Source organism: Herpailurus yagouaroundi, unplaced genomic scaffold, assembly GCF_014898765.1.
Source record: "Herpailurus yagouaroundi ecotype Mexico unplaced genomic scaffold, PumYag 141, whole genome shotgun sequence".
NCBI lineage: Eukaryota > Metazoa > Chordata > Mammalia > Carnivora > Felidae > Herpailurus > Herpailurus yagouaroundi.
In genome coordinates, this window is record NW_024412396.1 from 72,507,249 (window position 1) to 72,519,286 (window position 12,038).

General features: G+C 49.8%; 1 long non-coding RNA gene across 11 annotated transcripts in view; it reads left to right on the top strand.

The window, feature by feature from the left end:
* Nucleotides 1-12,038, top strand: part of LOC121032291 (uncharacterized) — a 49,409-nt gene that overhangs the window by 30,367 nt on the left and 7,004 nt on the right. For 9 of the 11 annotated variants that reach the window (XR_005791189.1, XR_005791193.1, XR_005791190.1 and 6 more), the window contains one exon: nt 3,490-3,871. This is a non-coding gene — a long non-coding RNA (uncharacterized LOC121032291). The other 2 variants (XR_005791188.1, XR_005791187.1) reach the window with 2 other exon arrangements.

The following is a 12,038-nucleotide window of genomic DNA, read 5'->3' on the forward strand; positions in this document are numbered from 1 at the left end:
ATGGTGAGGATCCTGACTGTTACTGATGTGGCCAAAGAAAGCATAGATTAGGGTAAGTAGCAGATTAAGTTTTTATTCTTGGCTTGGTCATTTTGTTCACGGATGATGACATATTATTTTCAAAAAGAATAAATGGCTTCATGCAACCATAACATGAAATCAAAGAAGACCTTGTATGGACTGATGATAAGAATTTGTCCTGACAAAGTCGTGCTTTATTCATTTTGCAAAAATAAAAAAACAAAAACAAAAACAGATTTCCATTCAAAAAATAGATTGCTCCCTCTCAGCTTAAGAAGATTATAGACACATTCTAGTCATAGTCAAAGGTCTTGTCCTTGGATTGGTTGTGTTTTCCTTGTTTATTTTATTTTATTTTATTTTATTTTATTTTATTTTATTTTATTTTATTAAAATAACCCATAATTAAGCAAATTAAATGTAAATATGCTAGTGAAATTACAACGGTCACTCTTGACGAATGATGTGAGGATTCCCAACACAAAGATTTGTTTCCCTTGGGTCGGTTATTTCAGCACTCTGCTTTAGGAGCCCATAGAGAAACTTACATGTAAAAAATTCCCCCTCTTGTTTGGAAATAAATTCTGTGCTGTTGACTTTTCCTTTGAGAAGGAGTAACTGACTAAATTAATAAACAAGGAAAAATCCATATGTAAAGAAAATTAGAGTGGCAAAGCGTGTCCCAATGCTAAAATTTTATGAAGCAAGAATTAGGATCAACCGCATTTTGCTTCTCCGAGACCTATGTAATGGAAAAGATTTAATCTTCCCCTCTGTGTATAATGAGGACAGATACAGTTGTTAAAATGTTCATTGTTTTCATTCTTGTACTTTGGTGGGTCCCTGGATATTAGTGTTATTGTTGTGGCTCCTGTAGTTGTTTAGTAAATTGGTGTTTGAAAATCTGAATTGAAGGAGGCAGAATCCTGGACCAGTGATGAAAATGTGATTTGAAAGAAGGATTAAGGTCATTGCAGTTTTGCACCACTGACATCTATGAAATAAAGCATTTACCTTTTTTATCTTTGTTTTAGTAGCATGTGGTATGTGGTACTAACTCTGCCTGTTGTACTGAAATAATTGAGATATTTTTTTCTACTTCCCTAGATTATTTCTTTTCTCTATCTCACAAATACTTATCACCTCATATATGTGGAGGTGGTGGCGGGAATTTCTATTCTATTAAAAAAATTTTTTTAACACTTGTTTATTTTTGAGAGAGAGAGACAGAGAACGAGGTGGGGAGGGGCAGAGAGAGAGGGAGACACGGAATCCAAAGCAGGCTCCAGGCTCGGAGCTGTCAGCACAGAGCCTGACTCGGGGTTCGAACCCACAAACCATGAGATCATGACCTGAGCCAAAGTCGGACACCTAACCGACTGAGCCACCCAGGCGCCCCAAGAATTCCCTATTCTAGAATGTTTTGGGACTTAGTGTCTAAGACAGTGCTAAAATAACTCATGAGGTATTAATTTCAGCTCAACCTTGACCCAAATCCACGTGAGTCTGTGTGTTGGTCGTGGCATTTGTATCTGAATCCAGTCTAGTTCCAGCTGTCACGTAGCTCTTTGGGACTAGGTAAAGACAAACTTATAAATGCAACAATTCAATATAATGGGCAAGGACTTTCCAGAAGCACAGAAGGTGGGCCCTTGGCTCAATCTTAAGTATCAGATGCTTTACAAAGGGGATGACGCTTGAGCCAATGACAATCTCGCTAGGCTGTAAGCTCCGTGAAGTTAGGGGTCGTAACCCCCTTGTCCTCTGCACTGCCCACTGTGCCTAGCTCGCAGAGCACGAGTAATAGTCCTTTGTGGAATGACAAATTGCATAAATGGTGAACGACTGGATGAAGCAGTGAGTTAGTGAATGAAGGAGTCTTTGAGTAAACAAAGGAAAACATACTGATGAAAATGTTGAGTATGCACACGTTGTAACAAATTGACAATGAGTTGACACGTCCACTTAACCAAATGCATACGTGCGTACATGTATGATGAAGTAATTATCGAATCAATGAGTGGATGAGATGATGTGTAAGGAAGAATGTCAAAAGGAGAATGAGTGATGAATAAATAAGTCAGTGGGTGAATGAATGAAAGACTAGTGGCTCAAGGAGTCAACAAGTGAAAGATGGGTGCACAAATAGACGAAAGAATAGGTAAGTGAGTCCCTGAATGAGTTTGCGAATTGAGTTTCAATGAGAATTGAAAGTTAATTAGTGATGAGGGAATGAATGAACCAGCGAGTCACTGAGTTAATGAGGAGCCAAATGCATTAATTGATTAAGAAGCCAAAAACTGAGTGAGTGAAGAAATGAACAAATTGATGAAAGAAGGAAAAAGTGGGAGAATTGAACAAATTAATAGATAAATAAGTCCATGAATGAGACAAGTTAATGAGCAGACGAATAAGCCAGTGGATGGAGGGATGCATATAGTAGAGTGAGTGAATAAAGTAACGAATTAGTGAGTGAGTAAACGAGTCAATGAATGGGAGTGCAGTCCAAGAACAGCTTAACTGCTGTGAATGAATGAGCGAATAAACAAATGGGTCAGTAAATGGGTGAGTGAGTCAGTGATCCGTGTGTGAGGCAATGAGTGAATGAAGTCACACTGGGATCCCTTCCCTGACCACTCGGGAGAGAGCTAGCCACACCCCAACCTCACGCCACTTTGTAAATAGCTCCACCGGAGCACCCATTCTACTCTATCATGGGTATTTGTTTACGTGTTATCGCTAAGCCCATGTGCCCTGCGAGAGCCAGGAACCGGGTCAGATTCCACTCTGCATCCCAGTGCCTGCCCAGCCCCGAGCCTGGGAGGCGCCCAGTCAATTATTAACGAACGAATTAATGAATAACTAAAAATACATGTGCTTTTGTGGAACCAGGCTGGCCCTTCTCAGAACGGTCTGGGAACCGTCCCGCGGGGAGGTGTGCTGTGTCAGATGGCCTGCGGCGTTCTCCGACGCAGGTCCAGATTCTCCCTTGAGGCCAGCTTCTAGTGTTCGGTGCCAGACAGACAGGATACTGGCAGTTCTGACTGCCCTGGACACTGGCCCATCCTTGGGCAACGTTGGCTTGGCATGGTGGAGTGGAAGCCCTGGGTCTTCCCGAAAGTTGCCCTTGCCTCTGCCAAGACAGGAGGTCAAAAATAACCTGGTCTTGTTTTTATGCCTCCAGCAAGTGGGCCTGCTCTTTGCCTTTGCAAGGAAACCGAGTTCCTCTTGTGGTTGTTGTGGGTTAGACGTGAAGGGCCTCTGGACCTCGAGGCTCAGCTCCATGTCTTCCACAAAGATAACAATTGTTACGGGAATTAACTTGTCTAGCAAGAGCGGGTTAGAAGGCCCATACTGTGGGACCTGGGAGGGAATAAATGCTTCGAAACTTACCCGAAGTAGCTGTGATTGATGGTTTCAATTGCACTTCTTTAGAAAGTTCCCAAATGACACCCACGTAATACGAAGATTCCCCTGTCCAAGAGGAATGGCGAGTTCGACGAAGTTCTAGAACAATGCCAGTTTGGATGGGATGGGTCCAGACTATGCACCTTTAAGACAGCATAACATGCCGTTCTGCCAGGGACAGATGACGAGAAAAGTAAGTTGGCAACATCTTTGCCCTCCGTGGGTATTTGCCCAAGACCGCCCCGCCTCCACTGCCCCCTCCCTGTATTGCATCATTCCTCCCTCCTGCAATTATGTGTTATAATTTTATACCCACTCTATGGCTGACACTGACCACTCCCCCTCCTCTCCTGTCTTGCCTGTTCCTGACCCTGGATTCCATCTCTCACTCCTGGTTTCGTGTCCTTCCTTTGGACTTGGCGATGTAATGGTCATTTGGCTTGGAATATAGCCTTCTCCTTCCTGAAGACTGGATTTCAGCTCAAATCATTGGCCTTTCTCCTTCGGACTGAATCAGGTAGACCCCCTTCTCCCTTCTTAATAGTGGACATCTGGGACCCTAATTTTGAGTCTTGTGGGTTGGCTGTCTTCCATCTGGGCAACCTCCAGCCCCTCCGGGCCCCCTCAATGCTGAGGGCGGGCGGCAGGATGAGCATCAGTGGCCTTCGTCTAGAATCTAATGTGTGACTGGAAAGTGTATGGACGCAGGACGTGGGACTTAGGTTCTCACATTCCCCAGGATTGTTGGGTAAATGAGGTGCTTGGACCTCATAGCGTTCAACAGCTTCTAGTTGATTCTAATCTGTGCTTTCCGTGGTTGCTCAGCTTTGTGCCATGCCCAACGCACCTGTCACCTGCCTTGCACTCACATAGCACCTTGTCTTCCTTCCTGGCTCCTCACCTCCCGTGGTCCAGATTCGTCCTGTCGTGCTCACGTATCCACCCTCCACACCCCCGACAGAGCCCTTGTTATGGTGTTAGTTATGACCTACTGGTTTCTCCCAAAGGGAATGAACTCCTTGGTGTCAGGTAACCCACCAGAAGGTCTAGGCTTCAGTAAATGTTTGGTGAACTACTTGTCCATTCTTTCATTTATTCAGAAAAAGATTGGGCTCTTTCTGTGGCACCAGAGGTTGGGTATAAGCAGCAAGAGGCAGGCCATATCCTATCTCTGCCCTCATGGAACTTCAAGTCTTGAGTGGGAGATAGATTTCGAACAAATTTTCACTGTGGAATTACTTAATCATCCTCATGACGAGCTCTATGAAGCCCGGGTGCCGTGGGCTTTGCTGACCTGCCACCTGGGCTGGTCTGGCCCTTATGACAAGCTCCCTCTCTTTGGGGGCGACACTCTGGAAGGACAAGGCCATGGCCACGGTCAGAGCTGGCAGATGGCTGTGGGTCCCTGCGGGCAGGTCCTCGGACATCGTTGGGCGAAAGAGGGATGGGTGGACCTTGGGGTTTGTGCAGCGGCCCTTTGGTTATTACCTGGGCAGAGGCGACCAGCCAAACATTGCAGTCACTCGGGCCGCGTGCTTGTTAAAGAAGGCTCTGCTGAGGCTCAGGGTTGGAGCCACCCCGTCAACTTCCAGGTGGTTCTTCTCGATGTACTGCCAGATGACAAACTGGGGGTACACCGGAACATGTGTTGACCTTGTCTCCCTCCACCACATTCCATTCTGAGTGTCTTCAAATGGCTGCCCGAGAAACCACCGTGGGGGTAGCATCATTGTGATGCTCTGCAGCGAACCTTGCAGTCCACACGCCTTGTTCCAGTCGCCTTCACCGATGCCACCCTCCCTCGGCCTCCAGCTTTGGTCCTGCCCCTTCCTCTGTCTCCAGAGAACCCAGGAGGCTACCTCTCTCATGCCCGGCACCACAAAAGTCCAGACTTCCCTCATGTTGGCCTGGGTCAGCCTCTGGATTGGTCTTTTCGCCCTTCCTTCAGTTTGTTCTCCGTGCTGCAGTCAACACAATCTTTCTAGATTTTTCTAGAATGCATGAGAAAGAGTCCCATGCTCCCTAAAGCCCTTTTGTGAGTTTCGGAAGCCCCAGGGGGAAGCCCAAGCTCCTTGCTTCTCACTCACGGTCTTTGTGACTTGGCCTCTTGCCCTGGCTCCCACCTTGGCCTGGCCCTATGTGTCACCCGGCAGACCCTCCCAGACTCTGTGTCTGCGTCTCTGTGCCTTTACACATGCTCCTGTTCTGACCCTGTCCTCACTGCTCAATAGCTGGGCAGCCTGCCTCCCCCTGGTAGGTTGAGTCACCCCACATTTGGAACTGTTGCATGACCATGAACTTGACCTCCATTCAGAAACGTCTCCTGTGCTTGATTTAGGTGTCTGGCTTTCCAGCCCGGCTGTGCTCGGTCTGTGGTGTCTCGGACCATCCCCCACCCCCATAGAACCTGTGCAGAGTGGTGGGTTCATCCGTCAGAAAGCTGGTTGAATGAGACACTGAATGAACACACAAAAGAATGACTGGGAGGTCATTCTGGGGGGCAGATCCTATCCCCGGAAGAGAACCGGGGTCCTTGGCACTGGGGAGTAACACCTCCTCATGACTGAGGCCTGTACCCCTCCTCCAGCCAATTCCATTTTCCTTTTCGCCTGCGACTCATTAGGAGATATGTAACCTTAATCCTTGAAATTGTCTGGGACGGAGCGCGTTTTCACTCAAGGGCATGAACATGGGGATTGTATTCCTTCTTAAATAAATCTCACTCCCCCAGTAAGTTTGGACAGGATGTGGGCAATCAGACCATGGCTTGAAACTGAACATTTTGCAAAAGACCCGTTTCAAAATTTGAAGCCCCCTGGGGCTTCTGAAACTCTGGCCGCTGGCCAGAGCTGAGTCTGGTTGGCGGGGGTCGCTGGGGCCTCCTCGCAGAGAAGGGAAGCGGAGATTGAAAACAAACCTTCAGCTGTCATTGAGCAGGCTGATGGTTTTGCAAGGCAGAATTTTGCGGTTCGGTTTTGCTTGTCTGTGAAACTGGACTGAGCTCGATCACCCCCATCAGCCTTCCTCCAAGCTCTGTGCGGAGGCCTCAGACCCTCCCGGAGCCAGCGTGGAGTCTGACTTCATCCCGACACGGATAGGACAAGCGTGTAGCACTAGCTGGGGCTGCATGCTTAGGGGCGGGCCCAGCTTAGGGCTCGCCCTTCCCCTGGGGGGTGCCCCCGGAGCCTGGGGAGAAAGAGTAATAACATTGCATTATGCCTGTCGTCACCAGGCACGGCCGAATGTTTCCCTGTTTCATCCAGAGACGGGTGACACTGATTCCTCATTGTGGCGACAAGGAAACTGAGGCCTGGGGAGGGCAGCCGTGCGTGACTCCATGTTTAGGACTCCTCCCAGGCTTCTCCTGAGTGGGCTCCCGCCTCCCGGAGTGGTGGCTGAGGCTGGTGCCCCAGGGTCACAGGTGTGGCAGGAAGGATCTTGGGGGGCGGAGGAACACATAGCCCCAGAGAGCAGTCCGCAGTGTTTGAGCCCTTGGGACTGGCTGTCCCGCCGTCCCCGCTGAGCTGTGAGCGAACCCAGGCCCTGGACTGGTCCCTTGGACACGGAGATTCGTGGTCTCTCATTCTCTTTTGACTTTTTATCTTTTTTTTTTTTTTTTTTTTGCCAGGAAAGAGCAGTGTGTGCCTCGAAGTCACCAGAACCTTCCAGGCTTTGGGCTCCTCATCTGTGAGAGGGAAGTGAGTTTCATTCATTTATCCTGCAGAAATCTTGCTGTGGGCTGTGCCTGGTGGGTGTGCCACACGTGGCCTGGCAGGCAGACCCAGCAGGGAGCCACGGGAGCTGCCACTGGAGCTGGGCTTCAGAGTGGCTGGCCTCCTCCGCGCCCCTAAACCTGTGGGCGCTGCCCGCTCCCCTTCCACCAGCACCCCCTCTGTGTTCTCTGGGCCTCAGCAGCCACCGAGGACCTTCAGGAAGGGTGACGTTTCCCTCTTCCCTACATCTGAGACTCGAGTTGGAGCCAACGGCTGCCCAGCCTCAGTGTCCCCATCTGTAACCACGGGAGAAAGATGATGGCAGGGCTCTCTGCCGTTCCCATTTTGCCTGTCGTGGGGAAGGAATGGATAGCTCTCCCTTGGACTCGGGTCCCAGCCCCCCTTCCCTCTGTCCTCCAGGCCCTTGATCTTCACTGGTCTCTTTGGGGCTGACTTGTTATATTTTTCTTTTCCCTCAGATCAGCAGGATAAAATAAAAGACAGTCCTGCCTGCTTGGCAGGGGCCTGACCCTGTCCCCGGCAGATGTTCCCGGGGACAGCAGGAGCTGGTGACCCCCGCCAGCAGGGGCTGCTGGCAGCTGCCCAGAGGGGACAAGGGCAGGCCTGGGCACATGTGTCCCTGCCGTGGCTTCTCTTTCCTCGGCTGGCCCCTCCCCTCCACTGTCCCCGGGCACCACAGGGATCCTGGCCTCATTTTCTGATGGGCCCCCTCCGTGGGGTTCTCCCCTCCGTGGGGAGCCCCCCCCCCCCGGCCAGAGTTCAGACTTCTAAAAGGGCTACTCGTCCAATCCCCTGCGCCCCTGGGGTCACTTGCTGCTTCCCTGCGACTCTGGGCCCCTGCCCTTCCTGTTCTTGTCAGTCCTCTCTATACATACCCTTTGCCCTGTCCCTCCTCCCGCCAGCACCCCCCATCCCATGGCTCCACAGGTCACCTATCCAAATATTTAGTACCCTGGTGAGTGGTGGGCCCACATTCCTCGGTTTGGCTGTTTATGCAGCTGGTGGGCGCTCCTCGGCCTTGGGAAAGCCATACTTGAAGTGTGGGGGGTCACCCAAGGTGGGTAGCATTTCCTTCGAGTGGCCCGGGACCCTCTGACCTGAGTCCTTCACTTTGTGGGTCTCCTGGTTTCTTCTCCAGCACACCCCTTCTCAGGGACTGCACCCTGTGCAGGCTTGGATCCCTACTGGGAAGAAGGACGAGGCAGAGTGGTGGATGGGAGGGGCTGGCGTTGGCCAGAGGCTGAGGCCTCGATGCAGGGTGGCCATTCTCTGGGGTGCAGCAGGGCACAAAGGAAAGGGGTTTTGTGAGCTAGAAAGCGCTGGGCAGCTATTGGAGAAAGAAGGGAGGGAGAGGGGCCCTACAGGGCCCCCCAGCCTGCCTCTGCATAGCCCCCAGGGGGGCCGCTCCTCTCTTAAGGTCTCCCCTCTCCCCCAGCACTGGCTCGAGTTGATAGGTGCTGTTACGTTTGCATCTCACTGAGACCTCCGGTGCTGCAGAGGTCCTGTAGAGGCTCAGATGAGAACAGGGAACGCCGCTCAGTGCCCAAGTCCAGGGCATGTCCCATACCCCTGAAGCAGCTGTCACACTGGATTCCTCCCTGGGATGCACTGGACGGTGCAGCAGAGAGATGCCCTGAGCACAGAGTCCGGATGTCTGTCATTCCCATCTGGGAGGCTGCTGGCCCCGTTCTTCGTGCGAAGGGGCTTGGGCCCTGAGGGTGTGGCAGCACATGTCTGTGGTTTGCTCATCAAGACTAAAGAACGTAACAAACTTTTATGGCTAAGTCTACCAATTCTGTGACATTTTGTAAAAGCCCTGCAAGGAAACATCTGGAAAATTCCCTTCCTGCTCCTGACAATTGTTGCAAACAGCACGTTTCAAAATATACTCAGAACGTCCGGGCTGCAAAGCCCAGAGCTGACTCCTGGCCTGGCCTGACCGGCTAGGGGACAGGGTGGGTGCAGGGCCACCCTCGGCCCACCTGCGCTTGCCCCCTTCCCCAGAGCCCTCTGGGTGCCCGCTTGCCCTCTGCTGTGATCTCAGGGAGAACCTCAGTTTGGGAGGGTGTCCATCTGTCCTTGAGACCAGCCCATTTCTGTCCCAGCAGGGAGAGTGGCTAGGAATGGCCCAAGCAGGGCTCCAAATCCAGACGTAGTCAGGGGTGGGTCTCAGCCTGTGAGGTCAGGGCTGGCGGGGCCGTTGCGTGACCATGGGGCTCTAGGAGCGTCCACCCAGCATGGTGGGGGAGGGGGGGTGGATAAGTCACTTAGTGTCTGGCTCTGGGTTGGAGCTAGGCAGGGTTTATGGATGGGCATTAAATCCTTCAAAGGCTCAATAACGATAATAGAAGAGCCATTCATGGATCTTCAGTCACTGGTGTCATGGAATCAAGACTGTAATCAGTTTAGTCCCAGGGGTACAGAGGATGATAGTGTATTACTTAGTATGTAAGTATTTAATGAAATATTTAGGATTTAAGGGCTGCAGTAACTCCCAAAGTCTGAAAGCACCGACCCGCTAGGCCAGGCCCAAGATGCCCAGTGCTCCTCGTCCCCCGCCTCGCTCTCCTCCACCCTGCTCCAGCCTGAGTTTCTCGTGATGCCAGTTCACCCTTCCCTTCAGCTCTGTCACTGTGGGAGGGTCTCCCCACCTGGAGGTGCTCGGGACCTGCCGCTTGGAACTCCCATGTGTGATTCCATGGCTGGCCACTTCCCGTGGAATTCTGAGTATCCGGAGGGCAGCCGCTGGCTCCTTCCAGCTCCACGTACCCCGTGCTGGCCTTGCCATTCTCAGAGTGCTCCCCAGGGAGTGTCTGCGAGGGACCCATGCGAGTCAGACACGCTCACGCAGGCTGGATTTGGTCTTGTGACTTGGCCCTCTTGTCTTCGTAGGTCATTCTGCATGGAGCCGTGGAGGTGTGGTTTCCTGAGCACGAGTTTTCCCGAGGACGCTTCTGATGCGGGGAGCCCCTGCTTCACTGGGTGAGTTGTGCCTTTTTTGGTTGCCCTTTAAAAGGCATATGTGCCTGTGACTAAGGGCCACACACGGTCTAGATAATACAAAGACTGTAGGTGATCAAAGATGGCTGGAACATGTACGCAGGGCCTCAGAGGGCCCCGAATGCATGCACTACCCACCCAGAGCTGCTTCTGTGCGTGGAGGGCAGGCTGGCCGGATGAGCCACATGGAAGTTGCCCATGGCAACCCTAGGGAGAGTGCACGCAAGGAGGCTTGGCCCCAGACAGCTCTCCCTCGTCCCCGGTCCTATCCAAGCAGTAGGGACCGTGCTCACTTCACAGCTGACTGGGCACCAGAGTCCTTTTTGGCAGCTTGAGTTGGGACTTGAGTTTTACCTTCACCCTCCTGGCAGCAATGAGTCTTTTAAAAATTATGCATAGAATTGCATCTTGTTAACTCATTACTGTGACGGAAATTGCAATAAGCAAGGGGAGCCGTGCGAGTTTTTCCCATAAAAGACACTAAGCTAATAACTAAAATTTATTGTACTGAACGATTCCAAAAACTAGTGTTTTTCTCCTCATTGAAACGAAATACATGTTTATTGTAAAAGCTTGTGAAATACTGAAAACAAATAAAATGAAAAATGGGACGCCCCCTCATCCCAGCCGCTCAAAGATGAACATAAATTGCATAAATGTGTGTGCGTGTGTGCGCGCGCACGTTTTTGTACACACACGTTATGCATGCATATTTTTAACTGGGCTCCTTATTGTCATCCTAATTTTTTCACCTAACTGTATATCCTGAATATCTTCTCCTGCCATTAAGTAATTTTCTAGCTTGTGATTTTTTAGCGGTTATGTAGTATCCTAAGAACTGCTACCTCAAGCCCAATGTATAGCTGCTCTCTTGTCAGATGTCTAGATAATTTTAAAAGCTGGATTGTGTAAGTTGGGGTGAGCACCTTTGTTCATCCCACGTACATACCTGATGTATTCCCTGAAGTTCATTCTAAAAGCGGAGCGGTCATCTCAGAAGGTGCAAGCATTTGATGGCCACATTGCCCTCCTTAAACTTTGTGCCAATTTACAGTCTCAGAATTAGTTTAACAAGTGACTTTTTCTATGGGGATTATCAAGGTTTTGATACTGGCCAATTTGTTACACACATTATTGTCGATTTTATTACCTGGGATCACAGCATTGCCCCCATATCTTTATTGGGTCTTAGTACTTGAATTGCCGGTTCAGGTTCCTTGCATTTTGCATCTTTCCCTTGGTTTAATTTTTGTTGAAGTCTTGCACATGCTTCATTTAAGAATCAGGTAGTTCTAGAAGCCTGTTGTACAGGTATCAGTGCCCACCCACCCTCCGGTCTCCCTACTCCACCCCATGTCCTGCTCCACAGAACCAATGGCTGTTGACTCTTTTAACTCATTCTCTTGACATTTACATCCATGTTTCTAAGTAACATTCTTATTTTTCTACTTCTCAATCTTTTTTTTTTTAAGCTTGAGCGTTATCTTGATTTTTCAACCATCGAGCATATGTCCTTGGCCTCCCCATCCACAAGCATACCTCTGTGCCCCTCCCCATTCTCTTAATATATATTTGGTTCATAGTTTTTGGTTTGGTCAGGATTCAGTGTTTACATTATTATAACCACGTAAACATTCTTAGGAGCTGAACAGCAGCATTATGATTATTCACCCCTTCTTCACAACTTTTTGTTTTCTTTGGAATTAATAGTTATCTGGGTTTTGTTTGTTTGCATTTTTTGTTTAGTTTTTAATGAATTTATCATAGATGTATTCTCAGCCTCTCAATACATTCAAACCCATTCAAACAATTTTTAAAATGCGTTTTATCTTTTTGAAGAAATCTCCTCCTGGAGCCTTCTTGTCTCTTCTGTTT